Below are 15706 nucleotides of genomic sequence, written 5' to 3'. Positions count from 1 at the left end.
TGTGACAACCTGGATGTATCTTGAGAATATTACACTAAGTGAAATAAATCCGATAGAAAAGAACAAGAATTGTATGATTTCACTATGTGTGATATAAAAAACAAAAAGCATCGAACAAACAAACAAACAAATGAACGAACTCATAGATACTGATAACAGAATGGTGGTTACCAGAGGGCAAGTAAGGTGGGTGGAGGATGAAGAGGACAAAGGGGGTGAAATATATGGTGATGGAAAGAGACTACATTTCGGGTGGTGACCACACAATGGAACATACAGATGTCGTATTACAAAGTTGTACATCTGAAATTTATATAATGTTATTAACCAATGTTACCGCAATAAATTTATTTTTTGTTATTACTTAAAAATTTAATCTAATTTATTGTTGACAGAATTACAGATGTCCCCTAATTATCCCCCCTTAATCCCCTTTCTCCCAGCCCCTGCCACACCTCAGGCCTTCACCATACTCCTATCTGTGTCCATTGGGTATGCATTTACATATAAAAGTTCTTTGGTTAATATCTTCCCGTCTCCTCCCCACTCCATTCTAAGATATGTCAATCTATTTCATGCCTCCATGCCTTCTATTTTTTGTCATTTTATTATGTTCATTAGATTCCACATATAAGTGAGATCATGTAATATCTGTCTTTATCTGACTGGCTTATTTCACTCAGCATAATACTCTCCAGATCCATCCATGCTGTCTCAAAGGGTAAGAGATCCTTTTTTTAAAAAGCTGCATAATATCCCATGGTGTAAATGTACCACAGCTTTTTTATCCACTCATCTACTGATGGGCATTTGGGCTGTTTACAGATCTTAGTTATTATAAGCAACACTGCTATGAACATGGGGTGCAAACATTCTTTCTGATTGGTATTTCGAGATTTCTAGAATATATTCCTAGAAGTGGGATTGCTAGGACAAATGGTAATTCCATTTTTAATTTTTTAAGTAAATTCCACTGTTTTCCATAGTGACTGCACAATATGCATTCCCATCAGCAGTATACTGGGGTTCTCTTTTCTCCACATCCTTGCCAGCACTTGTTGTTTGTTGATTTATTGATGGCAGCCATTCTGAAAGGTAATGAGGTGATATCTCATTGTGGGTTTAATTTGCATCTCTCTGGTGATTAGTGATGTTGAGCATTTTTTCATGTCTCTTGGCCACCAGTATGTCCTCTTTGGAAAAGTGCTTATTCAAGTCATATGCCCACTTTTTAATTTTTATAAAAAATGAAAAAACACACCCCAAAGATGTAATATAGAGTGGAAAGGACTCAGGCATATCAGATGCTGTGGACAAATAGATTCAGTCAGTGTGCAGCAATAGAATATGTTTAAATCCTCTAAAAAAAAAAAAAAAAAAAGGCAGCTTCTACTCAGTGCCAAAACATTGTCGCCATGCAGAATAGGGGTCATGGATCTTTTGAATTTTCGACAGAAACAAGTGAGTATGTAGATTTTTATGTAAAAATGCACCTCCTTTCAATGCCAGCAATGGATTCATTAAGAAATCAAGATCAAATAACAAAAACAAACAACCCTGTGTTGGCTATGATTGTGCAGGAAGTGTGAGCCTGTCCTTGGGCCCAAGGTAGCCTAAGGGTATACTTTGCCCCTTTGGCCATCACTGAGCCTAGTCTTCCCTCTCCCCTCCCTTCCCTCCTATCTATTAGTTAAAATCAGGCATTCCTAATTCTGATTTTTAAAAATCACCATGAAACCCTTCAAGGAAATGAGCTTAGACTCGTGTTCAATAGAATGAACTCTGGCTTGCCTAGAAAAGGCTTGTCTTTCAGCCATGAACAGCTGCTGATACCACCTTTAATGTGAGATATAACTGATGCCTTCTGATGTTTCTTTTTTAAAAAAAGTTGAGTTATACTAGAGAAAAAAAATGAATAGAATGATTACAATATTCAGGCTTTTCAAAGCACACAATTTCCCATCAGAAACTCTAACACATTTAAAGCCTAAAGCATCTGAAAAAAATCTGGGAGCAAGAATATATCTTTTAAATTACAGCCTTTATCAGCATTGTGGGTATCTTTCCCTGTAGCCCCCCTAAGGTTTTCCCCTCAAAACTTTGCAACTTCCTCCTCCTTACAACCACTTACTCCTCCAAGATGAAATGGGTTCAATAACTTGGTCCCAGTAAACATTTAGAATGTTTATCTTAATAAACAAACCTAGGAAAAGGTGAATTCCTCCACTCCACTGGGTAGCCGATGACAAGGCCCTCTAGGTTTCAGAGAACCACAAGGAAATGCGGTCTGTCTGAGTGCTGAAAAGGGTCCATGTGTGTCTAACTGGAAGCAGGCAATACTCTTTCAAGATCTCATTAGGGGCCTGGTGCTGTTTGCATAAGAGGCTGGTCAGCCCCACAGTGTGGGAGGGGTCCCTGCTGCAGAGGGTGCCAGAGTTTGATGAAAGCAAAAGCACAGTGATGTCTTGATTCCTTTGCTTTCTCTTCGAAATCCCTACCAGAGAGGCTTTCATGGCTTTTGTAGAGATTGGGTCCTTGAATATGTTAAATTTATGGGGACAAAACAAGCAGTTTGGGGGTAAGAATCAGATACATTCAATCACATGACTGGGGATCAGGGCTGAGGAAGGCGGTCAGAGACATAATCATTGACTGGCTGGGGCTGGATTCTTTTGGACCTTCATAAGATGAGTTGTTTGGCTTAATGTGCCAGCCTATTGGTGTTCAAGTGTGTATTACTGCTCTCAGAACTACTGATTAGTGGACGTAATTTAGCTCTTGTGGAGAGCTGTGCTGCTTTAAAATGCTCAATTCTTCAGATGCATTTGTTTGTTTCAGAAATTGGTTTCTGGATACAGGACCCTCTCTTTTCAGCCTTCCTCATGGGCAAAACGGCTTATAATCCAGTTGCATCTGAGCAGGTAAATGCCTGACTACCCCCAAACCCAGAAAAAACATGGTGCGGAGGAGGAGGGACTTCAATTCTTTTCAGTTGAATTCAATAATGATTCAGACATTCCAGTCTTAAAGGAGTAGATAGCTCAGGAAACAGTGCATCATCATACATTGAGTTTGGTGGTTACTCAGAGTGAACATGCAGCCTGGATTGCTGGAACAACCCTAATTTCCACCTTTTACCCTAGTGTACCTGTTACTCAAAGAAGTGCACCTGTCTGGGCAACAAATGACACGGTCACCAGATGTGAGGAGAAGAGGGATTCCCAGTTTTTCCCCTTGGTTCTGATTATTTTCCCAAGAAAGGTGCTCATTAATGGTTCCAAGAAGGTTCTTGTAAGCCCTTCAGAAATGGTTCCAGTGTTCTTACCATCGCTGGCTCCTGAAGGAACAGAGTAGCTTTGAGTAGCTTTGTTCTACAAGTATAAATGTCCTATCTCCCCCACGCCCCTCATTTTTTGCAGGTATCAGAGTAGGAATGTCAGATTTAGCAAATAAAAATATAGGATGTCAAGTGTTAATTTCAGAAAAACATCAAATAATTTTTTTAGTATAAGTGATTTAATTCACCAACCATAGTGAACTAGGGCTGCCTACTCACAGGCATTCCTTCCCCAAAGTTGCTGACAGGGTCTGGACATCAGAGGGGGCCCACGGGGAGCCTCTAATATATTCCTCTCAGACTCAAAATCTTTTTCTTTTTTTCTAGGTGGAAGATAAAGGTTTGCACAGAGAGGTCTGTTGCTGGAGGATGGTGAAGTGAGACAGTGATTTTCTGGGAAGAAGAAGAAAGATAACCCTTTAAAAGAATGAGTAGTTTCTTGGAGGTTTCCAGCTCTGCCTGGAACTCTCAGTCCTTTGCCCTCATAAATCTTCCCTCTGGCACTAGAGCAGGGGAGTGTGGAAGACCTGGGGGGCACTAGAACCATGGCCTCCCTTCCAGGTGGGTTTGGTGAGTAGCTTCCCTCTCCATCCTTACACACTGTGGTGAGAGTGATTTGCATATATGGTTGTGTGTTACAGCTGCCATTGCCAGTTTTAAATTGTGGTGGATTCCACCTTAGGATAGATTCCAGGGCACAGGAGTTACCTTGGTGAAGCATACAGGAAACCATACACACACACTTGTTCACGAAATAGATCTCACACCTTGGTAAAAATCTGGGAGGAGAACGAGAGAGAAAGAGAGAGAGAGAGAGAGAGAGAGAGAGAGAGAGAGAGAGAGAGAGAGAGAGAGAGAGAGAGAGGAAGGAGGAGGAGGAGAAGAAGAGGAGGAAGGAGAAGGAGAAGAAGAAGGGGAGGAGGAGGAAGGAGAAGGAAGAAGAGAAAGAGGAGGAGGTGGAGGAGAAAGAGGAGGAAGAAAGAAGGAGGAAGAGGAGAAGCAGGAGGAGGGGGAGGGGAAGGGATGGACAGGAAGAGAGGGAGGAGGAATAGGAGGAGGAGGAAGAATAGGAAAGAAGAGAGGAAGGGAGAGAAGGGAAGGAAAGAGAGGGGGAAGGAAGGAAAGAGGGACTTCGTTTTATAGATTTTTTGAGGAATAATAGGGGTACCAAGGCACCCAATAGATGAATACACAATGTAAATACATGTATATTATAAACATAACAGCATATATACCCTTCTGTAGTACTCAATTACCAAAGATTATATGACAACAACTTCAAAGGAGAGATCAAGAAACTAACTCATGGACCAATCCATCCCACTGTCTGTTTTTATAAATAAAGCTTTATTGGAACACACCATGCCCATTCATTTCTGTATTAACTATGGCTACTTTTGCCCTACATAGGCAGAGTTGAGTAGTTACAATAGATATTGTATGATCTATAAAACCTAAAATATTTACTTTCTGGCCTTTTTCAGGGCTGATGCCTCCTCTGGGGCATGCCCTATAAATCAGAATCATAGAGGCCTTTAGACCAAGTGACCCACACTAGCAGTCTTTACTCCTGCAAGGGTGTGACACACACAGGGGCTCCATCATGGGAAGGCCCAGACTGCCTCCTGATTTTGGGATCTCTGCCTGCAGGTACCAGGTTCCCTTCATGAAAAAGTTGTGTGTATATGGTTTCCTGAAAACTACCTCATAGTTCTAATCAGCCCTCTTTTCTGGATAGGCATCATTATCTATTTTCTCACATAGTTACCTTGCAGAAAGAAGTGGCAAAAAGCATGGCTACATGGAGTTCAGAAATGGCCCTACCCACCAGGCTAATTAGAGTCAGGGGAGTGGATCCAAGGACTTCTGGGAGAGCACTGTGCTGAGAACCAGAGGAGCTGCACTGAATTTGTCCCACACCCACCAACTCCAGAGAGGACCATCTCTCACTCTCCTCAAAGGAAAGCACTGGTAGAAAAGAGATGGGGGATGAAAAGAGCTGGAGCCAGTGCCTCACGAGGCGAGTTGCCTTCAAGTCTGGCTGTGAGCTGAATAGAATCTGAAGCCCCATGTGCCGGGACACACTTGCTGAGTTCCAAAGTACAATGGATGTCCCAGGCTTTATACATCAGCCCCTATTTCACATATCTGTATTCCTTTCACTGAAGTGACTTGCTAATATGCCACTTGGTGGGACTGTGTTATTGCTTTGTAAGATTTTTCAGATGAGAAAGCCCACAAATCAGAGAAAATCTTGTCAGACCTTGTGCTGAAAGTTCTGGTTCATGAAGTTTCATCACCAGATCTAGAAACCAAAATAGGACCTGCATCCAGGAAAATGATGAAGTGAATAAAGTTTGATTTCCAAACCCTTTCTCCCTCTTTCTCTTTTCCTGTGGCACAGCTTTCCTTACCATCAGACCCCAGAGCTTCCAGCATCATCATAGGCTCACTGGCATGGGTGTTTCAGGTCAGTCCTGGGGATGAACTTGATGTTGAACTTTGGGGTGCTGATACTAACTTCAATCTACTAATAGAAGGATGTTTTATTCCATGGAGAAAGTGGTGGAAGAAACTGAGGGGCAGAGAGGACCACACCACCATGAGAAACCACGACATGCAGTCGGTATTCATTCTATCGACAGCTGGGAAGGTTTGGAGAAGCCTTGCTCAAGGCAGACTAATGTGAAACTGGAAACTTTAACTAGTAATGGGAGGCAAATTCCTTGCTTTATTCTTCAGTTTAGTGTTAAAAAAGTGATCCAAGAAACTTTTTTTCCAGACTCTCAGTTTCCACCTCTATGTGCTGGTTACCACTGAGGAATGAGAAAGACTGTAGTGGGAGATGCTCACTCTGTTCTTTCATCTCCAAAGCAGCACCATGTGACAACCAAGATGGGGATCTGGATGTGCCCCAGAACAGTGGGTCCATTTCTCTCCAGCACCTGTGTCTCCTGCTTGCAACTCCATGATCTAAAGTAGTTTAAGAGAAAGTGACCCAGGGATGGGACTGTCCCCAGAATGATTACATCCATCAGAAAAGACTTGAGATGGAAAAAACTGCTGGCCCAGCTTCCACTCTTGGGCTTCCTCCACTGTGCTGGCCAGAGATTTTGGCCAGCGTTCATGGTTGAAGAAAGCCAGCTCACTGTATGTCAACCGTACAATCTCTGGAACCCACAGGTCCTCTGTCCCAGCCAGACACATTTGATACTTCCAGCCATTCTCAAGGTCTAGCCCCTCCCAATCCAACACTCCAGGCTGGCTGTCCTACAGTTCACACTGCAAGCCTAGAATTTTTGTCCTTTTGGCACTGCTAAGGGGAGAGGTGTTGACAGGAAGCCGGAGCAGATGGGAATGGGATTCCATTACTTTGTAAATATCTGAATGGCATTTCTTTTTAATGTGATATGAGAGTTTGAGCACGTTTAAAAATTTCCCTACCCTAATCATAAAGCCTGTTTTTATTAAAGGCGCACACACCTCGCTGGTAACTGGCAAGGTTTTGGCTCGGAGGTTGGTTTCTGCGTGAGAATTCCATCCTGGGCGCTGTTTTAGGTCTGTTGGTAACTGGCTTAGCACTTGCCAGTTTCCCTCCCTGGGTAATGACAGAGACACTAACACAATAGCAAAGCTGTTAATCCCAAACATGTTACTAAAAAGGCAAGCTGCCTTGCTAGAGGTTGAGAGAGGTTGGGGAGACATATGTGGAAATGCTAATATGCGAGCTCACACTCTCATACCCATGGATTTGCAGATAATGAGGAATGTCCTGCTTTTCTCAAAATATCACTGTACTTAATCAACTCAGAGCCTGCTCACTGATCACATGCCATCAACTGATGTTTGGCATTCGGGAGGTGGTATTTGGAAGGTAAAGAGCAAATGTGGATGAGTTCACTCCATGGAAGGCACCCAAAAGATTCTTGTGGGACTCAACTTTCCTCATTTTGGGCATGTTTCTCTGTGTATCTATTGATCTTTTGAACACATGGTAGATTCTGTAGCTATTTACTCATGAAAAGAAAATCAATAAGTGTGTGAATAAAAACAAACCTTTCTCAATCTGGGCTTTAGTAGCAAAAAAAAAAAAGAAAGAAAGGAAGAAAAAGAAAAAGACTGGCTATTGTATAATTTGGTCCAAATGTAGTTTTGGAAGCAGGAAGTGGCCAAGTTCAAGTCTGAGAAGGTGGAAGAAAGGAGAGAAGTCATGGAAACGGATTCTATCCTTTTCCCATAGAACAGGTGCAAACAGCTGTGGGGGAACTATTCAAACTTCAACTTTGATTTGAAAATAAAACTTGTACTGTGGACAACTGATTTAATCTTTGCATAGCTTCAGTCCTAACTCAGAATATCCTTGTCCTGGGTATGCTTGAAATTTGGTAGAACTCACCCTATGATAGGTTTGGTGATGGCAGAGGTGTAATCGCCGACCTAAGTGATACATCTTGCTTCACATATTGTTCTGGAAAGCCATAGCAATTCCTCAACTTAGCCATAAGTCAGAAAACTTTGGGAGCTTTAACATAATATCATGGCCTGCGTTTATCTCTGTGGACTTGGTTTCAATTAGTTTAGTGCAGGCTCCTGAGAACTACAGTTTCCAAAGCTTTTCAGGTGATTCTGGTGCTGAACCACATTGGAGAAAATTTCTGTTTTCCAGACTTTGGTATTTCACAGATGGGTTAAGTTATTTTTTAAAAGGACATTGACTTAGAGTTGTCAACAGTTTACTTTGCCAAGTAAGGAAAAGGGAACTATCTGCTATCACCACTGTTTCATAAAGAAAAGAGCAGATTAACACCAAGGAAAAATTTGGAAGGACAGACCTTTAAACACACTCAACGTTCTAAAAACTCACTATGTTGCCATGCCTGTGTTCATAGCAGCATTATTCACAAAAGGTGCCAAAAGATGAAAGTAACCCTAGTATCCACTGACAAATGAATGGATAAATAAAACATGGTATATACATGTAGTGGAATATTATTCAGCTTTTAAAGGACGGAAATTCTGACATATGCTACTACATAGTTGGACCTTGAGGACATTATACTAAGTGAATAAGCCAGTCATAAGAGGACGAATATTATTTTATTCTATGTACATGAGATTCGTAGCCAAATTCATAGAGACAGAACAGAGTGTGGGAGTTGTGGAGGGTGGGGAGTTATTATTTAATGGGTATGAAGTTTCAATTGGGGAAGATGAAAAAGTTCTGGAGATGGATGGTGGTGATGGTTGCACAACAATATGAATGTACTTAATGCTATGGAACTGTGCAGTTAAAAATGATTAAAATGGTCCATTTTATGTTACATATATTTTACTCCAATTAAAAAAAATCATAAAGTTGTCTTTGTTTTTCTCATTTTGTTAGGTAAATCATCATTCCAGAGCCACTGCCAGAGGAAGTAGTCTCCTATGGCTTAGAGAGAGCATCAGGGCCTGTGAGTGCAGTCACCAAGGGGCCCCTTGTAGTCATGACAAAAGATTTGCCCCCAGACAGGCTGCAGCAACCTAACCCAGGCTGGGTGATGCAGAGACATTTCCCCATTATAAAGCACATTAGCCACACCCCTGGAGAAACTAAATAATCCCCTCAAACAGGGACTTGCCCGAGGCCAGAGGTCAACTTGTCCTTGAAAGTGCTTGATATGTTTTATGGGCAGAGATGCCTAGAGGATGATGCACCCAAGAAAGCTTTCAAGAAACCAGAGATTTGGCCCTAAAATTGGTCTGAGTATGCAACAACAGTGGGTGACACCTCATTTTTTCTTCACAAATAGAGCAGCACAGAAAAGGATTGCATAGAGGTTAAAAGCAAAGCAATTTGATACCCACAGGAAGCCATTCATAGCTGAGATGTTCTCTGAGACAGAGTTAATTGTTGGTGAAATGATAGGATTTCACAAAAACCAATATTGTTGTTTATTATGGTAGTTGTTTCTTATTAATATGTATGTGTGTGATGTACATATATATGTACATATATACACATATGCAATGGAGGTTTATGATGACTGGTTAGCAAGTTTTTCAAATTCAGATTAATCTGTTATTAGTGATGCAGACCCTAATAGCCTACAAGGTGGGCCATGTAGCTGGAATTTGTAATCATGGAATTTTCGTACTGCATTAAGAATCTCTGTGGGTGATAAGAGAGCACTGAAATAGCTAGCATTGCATTGATGTTTCTCACTCTCTACATTTGTTTAATTCCTTTGCCAGAGACACATACTTAACTTGTCTTGGTAGATTTTTGTAATGTGTCTTTCAAATGGAAAAACTATATTAAAGCATTCCAATTTTATCAAGTAGCAAAAACACCCAGGCTGTTGGCCAGAATGTGCATGTTTGTTACTGCATTCCATACCCAGATATCTCAGGGCTGGAGAATAATAACAATTTTCTAAAATGTTATTAGATCCATAATTCTGGCAGCAGGTTAATTCACTTAGCCGTTTCCATTAAAGCAATAATTATTGGCACATAATCTTAGGAATCATCACGCATAGTGGTAATCAATTCCAGGTGAAATAAAAGGCGAAGTCTCTACTGTGTGTCATGCTCTGTAATGTCTTACCTTTGTCGAGCACTTAGAATCGTGAAAAGTCATCTTCATTATTGCATTTGGTTCTGACGGAACCCTGTGAAGTGGAAAAGCAGGTTAACATACAAGGAAACTGAGGCTCGGCAAGATTAAATGATTTGTTCAAGACCTGGAAGTTAGTAAGTGATGCAGACAGAAATGAAAGCCAGGTTTCCTCAAGCCTATTCCAGGCTTCTCTGTGCTGCCCCACATTACCCCTCCCCATTGTCACCACTCATTGTTGGTGTTTCTCTGAAATTACTCTTTATTATTCCTCTGTGTAATTCCTTGTGCCAATATGTGTGGGGGTTTTTTTCTTCCTGGAATGCTCTGCAATCTCACTAAGCAACATGCCATGTGATTCAGTTCATTTTCATAAGCTCCACTAACTTGGCTATACCATTCAGTCCTGCTGTTTTCCCCTTTACCAGGGATAGCTGCGCATGACTGTTTCTTTCAGGGGGAACAAATGGAAGCAGAAGCTTCATCTCTGCCCCAGTGTAGGCAGTGTGACATGATGTGCAGGGAAGCCTACAAGTTGAGAAACCTGAATTCTAGTCTTGGTTCTGCCATCGACTAGACATGAAATGTTGGACAAGGCATTACACCACCACAGGATTAGCTTCCTACAAAATAGAAATTGTAATGCCTTTCCTGAGCTTCTCAGAAGCCTGAGGTTAACAACAAATATGTGAAGAATTTGAAAATAATTAAACTCCTTAGTAACATAAGTATTGCCAAGTCTTTTTAGAATTCCTACTAACATTAAATGTGGGGGGTGGGTAAGGCACTTCCCAATGACTGTCCTGTGTCAAAGAGATTTTGATTATATTACTGTGTGTCTGTGGGGAGGCGAGTATAGATGGGAATAAAGGAGGAAATAGGATATTACCTTTCATCTCAGGGATCGAATGCCCTTGGAATACATACTTAGTTTCAATTCTCTAAGGAATGCTAGTTACCCAGTTTTATAAATTCTGGGCACCAGAGTAAAACAGAATTTCTCCATTTCTGGTATGTGCAGAAAAAACAGAAATACCTGGATTGATAGTTTAACATGGGCCTTGGTGAAGATAAAAATAAAATAATCTGAGAATAATTAAATAATAGAGATAAGAACAATACATAAATATTTATATTGAGTGAACTGATTCCAATCTCCATTTCCTGCTCATTAAGGAAGCAGTACTAACCTTTAATGACTATGACTGGAGGAATCATCCTTTAGCCTTTTCGCCATGTCCCAGATCTTATTGCTTCAAACCTTTAGCATTTAGATGTCTGGGTTTGTTTGTTTGTTACTATAAGTCTCTTTATCACAGAAATAATAGTCTATCTGAATTTTCCACTTTTTAAGAACTAAAACTTTACCAATTTACACCTATGAAAAGTACCACCTCCTTCCAACATTCCCTGCAAATAATGACAGCTTGACTATCTATACTAATGAAAGGGTAATATGCTAATTAGACTGGGAGACCTTCCAGATATACTTCTGCACAAAGCAACGGTGGCAGGGCCGAGGTAGAGGCAGTTAGAGGCCAAGAGGGGAGGGCAGTTGTGGGTGATCAGGCCAGGATGGGACGGCAGTTGTGGGTGATCAGGCTGGTGGGGGGCGGGCCATTGGGGGTAAGCAGACTAGCAGGGGGGCCAGTTGGGGGTGAGCAGGCCATCAGTTTGGGTCAGTTGGAGGTGATCAGGACAGCAGGGAGGGGGAGCAGTTTGGAGTGAGCAGGCCAGCAGGGGAGGCAGTTAGGGGTGAGCAGGCCAGTAGGGGAGGCAGTTGGGGGTGAGCACACTGGCACAGGAGGCAGTGGGGGTGATCAGGCTGGCGGGGGGGGGGGGGCATTTGGAGGCGAGCAGGCCGGCAGCAGGGGGCAGTTGAGGGTGAGCAGGCCGGCAGACAGAGTGGTTAGGGGCAATCAGGCAGGCAGGCAGGCTGGTGAGCGGTTAGGAGCCAGCAGTCCCGGATTGCAAGAGGGATGTCTGACTGCTGGTTTAGGCCTGATCTCTGTAAACTGGCAGTAGAATATCCTTCAAGGGGTCCCAGATTAGAGAGGGTGAAGGCCAGGCTGAGGGACACCACCCCCCCATGCACAAATTTCGTGCACTGGGCCTCTAGTTTATTAATAAAAATGGTTACATGTTACTTTAGCCCTAGCTTTTCAAATCTTCCTTCTTTCTACTTTATTCTGTGTCTTCTCTGCTACGTGGTATTGGGAGGAACATTTTAAGTCTCTTTTCATGGAAAGAATTATTTGCTGCTTAAAAGTACCAGCTGCAAAAGATTCCGCACTTCATTGTGCCCTATCACCTCCTGTGTTACACAGTAAACTCCCTTCTGGCACTCCTCACTCAGAAGTAGTGCAGGGATGTAGCGATTTCATCACCTCATGTTCACTATTGTGAAGTTTCTGCTATTTCTCTCAGGGTAGATCTGAACCACAAGAAGAGAGCCCTTTAATGGCCTGGGGTTTCCTTGGGTTGAGATTCATGTAAAACATGGGCCAAGATTTTTTCTCTCTAATCTCCATCCTTCTCTTCATAACGTAGCTGGAAAGAACATTCTCTCTGCCCCAGATCTCCAGACTGATGCTATTTGTCTCTACTATTTGGATTAAGAACAGGTGAATTATCTGCAATTTACTGCCCTTGTCTTCGTGAAGGTCTGTAGATAACAGAAGCACTGCATTTTCCCTACCCATCAGACCACAACAAAAGAGTCGTTCAATAACACATCCTTTCTGGGCACTTCCAAACAAAGGATTCTCTCAGGAAGAAAAGAACCCTAAACAATGCCTCATTCAAAAAATTTAAGATTGTATTATTTGACCTCTGGGTCTGATACCAAGATTGTGTAACTCTAGGAAAGGCAGCCATGAGCAATCTGCCACAAATTTGTTTTTAAGAACAGAATGATCTACAATGTGATGGGGCAGGTCCACACTGCACTGGCTGTGACCTTCCTCCAGTTGGCTCATAGCTACTCTCTTAGGTTGTAAGGACCAAAATAAAAAAATCTCTGACACTTCTGTGATGTCCTACCTTAACATCCTAGCATCCTCAGAAGCAGATGACAGAGGCTCAGAAGAACAGCAAACAACCTAACATGGGCAAAAATAAGATTGTAAGTAAGAGATGATCTGGGCCCTCAATGAGCTGTTCTGCAGCTACACAGAAAGGTGAACACAATGACTTGTCATCACTGCTCTGGAGCTTGGGTCTCTAGGATTGTGAGACTGTGACTAGGGCTGTGCTAGAAGGACTTAAAAATTGACTCAATATCTACTTCAGATCAGGTAATTTCTTGGAGTTTCAGAACTTTCCACTGTAATCAAAATGTCCTAAGAGGTTCAAGTGATTTTCAGACTAGGTTTAAGAGGCCCAGAACATGAACTGACTCTTTTTTCAGAAAAGTGTCCATGGAATGTTCCTCTTGAGGGAAAGAGGTCAGCGCTCCAGATACCCTATGATAGAGCAACCAGATACCTTATTTTTCCATGGATGCCTGTGGTTCACACTTGTTGCCCTGACTCAATAATGCTTGCTCTTTAATTATGAAAAGTGTCCCAGTTTGGTAGAAGAATTATATGGTCACCTTAGCTATGTGATACTTGGATTTTACTCTCCAAAAGGAATAGGTTCATTGATCTTGTACATAGTTTGTCAGGCAAATTGTGTTTGTGTATGAGGATCCATACGTGAAACCCTCTGTTAAGCAGCACTGATACAGTTTTAAAAGAGAGAGGATTCTTGCCCAGCCGATTGAACCAAAATAGATGAAGCCCAAGGGAATGTATGCCAAATGTTTCTGAGACAAAATTTTCTCCTCACCTTTCTCTTCCCTTTACAACATGAACATGGAGCCAGAGAATTCTGATAAAAGAGATAGCTGGAGAGCCATTCATTACCTATTATCTGTAGACCAAGAACAATATAGCGGTGGGCAAATGTAGGCTTACAGTTGCTCGTATGGAAAATAATATAATATTTAATAAATAATAATACAAGAATAACACAAGAATAAACTGTTTTGAGTACTCACAATTGTAAGACTACTTTTGCCGACCCTTGCATAAAACTTTAAAAGTAAATGGGAAGGAATGAGAACACTGCAGATGTGTAGAACAATGAATTCCATTGCTTGAATGCCCAAATCCAATAAATGTTGCTCTCATGGTATTTCAAGCCAAATTAATGAAAGAAATACCTTTTGGTGCCATGTATAATCTCCTATCCCTCACCCCAGAACTCCCACGGATGCAAATACATAAGGTCTTGTAACAGGACTTTTCTCTTCCTTCAATTGTGTTCATGTCTAAAGATGACTGACATTAACTGAGAGTTTCTTATTTCTCAATATACTTTGAGTTGATACATCATAAATTTTTATCACTGGACACAATTCTCCATTTTTGACACCAAAGTTTGAAAAATTCTTTTGCTTTTCATCTTGTTGTTTTACAATGTTAGAGTTGTAACCTTTACTTCATTCATATGTCCCATACCACCCCCGAGTTCAGACTACATGGCAAAGAGAGTGAGAGAAACAAGCAGAAGAAAGGCGGTTGGCTCACAAAGCACCTTACATTTCTGGCCTCAGGTTTAGAGAACAATGACTCGAAATTCTGGGTCATAATTCACCAATCAGGCTACATATGCAAATGAGAACATCCTGACTTGTCCAAAAGAGTTCCGTAAATAATATTATTCATCTCCTAGAAGCAAGCCATATTTTTACTGGACTTTTTACTTCAGACCTGCATTACTAATGAGAATATATATATTTAAAACTCTGTTATTTATTCCCTCTGCTTAATATTTCAATCAAACATACATTTGCTGTATTAATCACAGAACATGATGGTTTTAAAACCTCAGAAATCATTTTAATTGAATACCTCATGTCTGTTTAATCTAAAGTTAATAAAACCTCTTTTTTAAAACATCATTGTATCCAATTTTAATTTCTTGCTGTAGGACATTCACCCCTCTTTTCCTGAATCATTTTTTTCCAGAGTCAGTCATTTAAAAACCTCTTATTTTATTTTGAAATCAAAGTTAGATTCTTTTTGTTACTAATACTAACCTGATACTTACTTAATATCAATGCAATAACCAATAAAATATGACACCAAAATTTTTTTTAAATTCTTGTCTGATTGGATTTAACCTACCAATCCAATTGAGGGTTTTGTGGGTTTTCTTTTGTTTGTTTTTTTACTATTTAATTGAAGACCACAATTAACCTGGGTTAGCAGTAGGAAGAGAAAAACCAACAGTCCAGTTCAAGAGGGAGCAGAAAGCAGAAGCAGTAAACATTTTTTAGTTGTAAACTTGCCTATAAATAGGCCATAAATCTCTAAATAATATGCAAATGAACACAGGACTTTAAATATTCTTCTCCGACACTAAGCAGCTGTTTGACTCTAAGCAAGTCCATGTGATCTCTTCAGGTTTTGGTGACCTAATACACAAATTAAGGGGATTTTTGGACTTTTCATTCAAACAGTATTTTCTGAGCACTCACAATGTGTCAGCAACTGTGAGAGGCCCTAGGAATTCAATGATGAGCAAAAAATAGGCATAGCCTGTTTATTGTTCTACATGGAGCAACCCTTTAAAGGGAAATATGGTTAACTATGAAATAATCACACAAGCAATTGTAAAACTGCAACTGATACATGTGCTGCTACACAAAGGGACATGTGGTGTGAGAGTCTAATTGAGGGGAGGGGTGAGTTGGTAGGAAGAGTTGTTGAGGAGAGATCTAA

The 15706-nt window shown here is 41.0% G+C and overlaps 1 long non-coding RNA gene across 2 annotated transcripts in view; it reads right to left on the bottom strand.

The window, feature by feature from the left end:
- Positions 1-15706, bottom strand: part of LOC114233720 (uncharacterized) — a 95664-nt gene that overhangs the window by 22596 nt on the left and 57362 nt on the right. Inside the window, exons 1-2 of one of the 2 annotated variants that reach the window (XR_003619875.2) lie at positions 12978-13019; positions 9927-9990 (exon numbers count right to left, since the gene is read on the bottom strand). This is a non-coding gene — a long non-coding RNA (uncharacterized LOC114233720). Of the gene's footprint in view, positions 1-9926; positions 9991-12977; positions 13020-15706 lie in introns of those variants that run through there. The other variant, XR_008558605.1, reaches the window with a different exon arrangement.

This window comes from Eptesicus fuscus, chromosome 16 (assembly GCF_027574615.1).
Source record: "Eptesicus fuscus isolate TK198812 chromosome 16, DD_ASM_mEF_20220401, whole genome shotgun sequence".
Lineage (NCBI taxonomy): Eukaryota > Metazoa > Chordata > Mammalia > Chiroptera > Vespertilionidae > Eptesicus > Eptesicus fuscus.
This window is presented reverse-complemented; position numbering and strand designations above follow the sequence as displayed.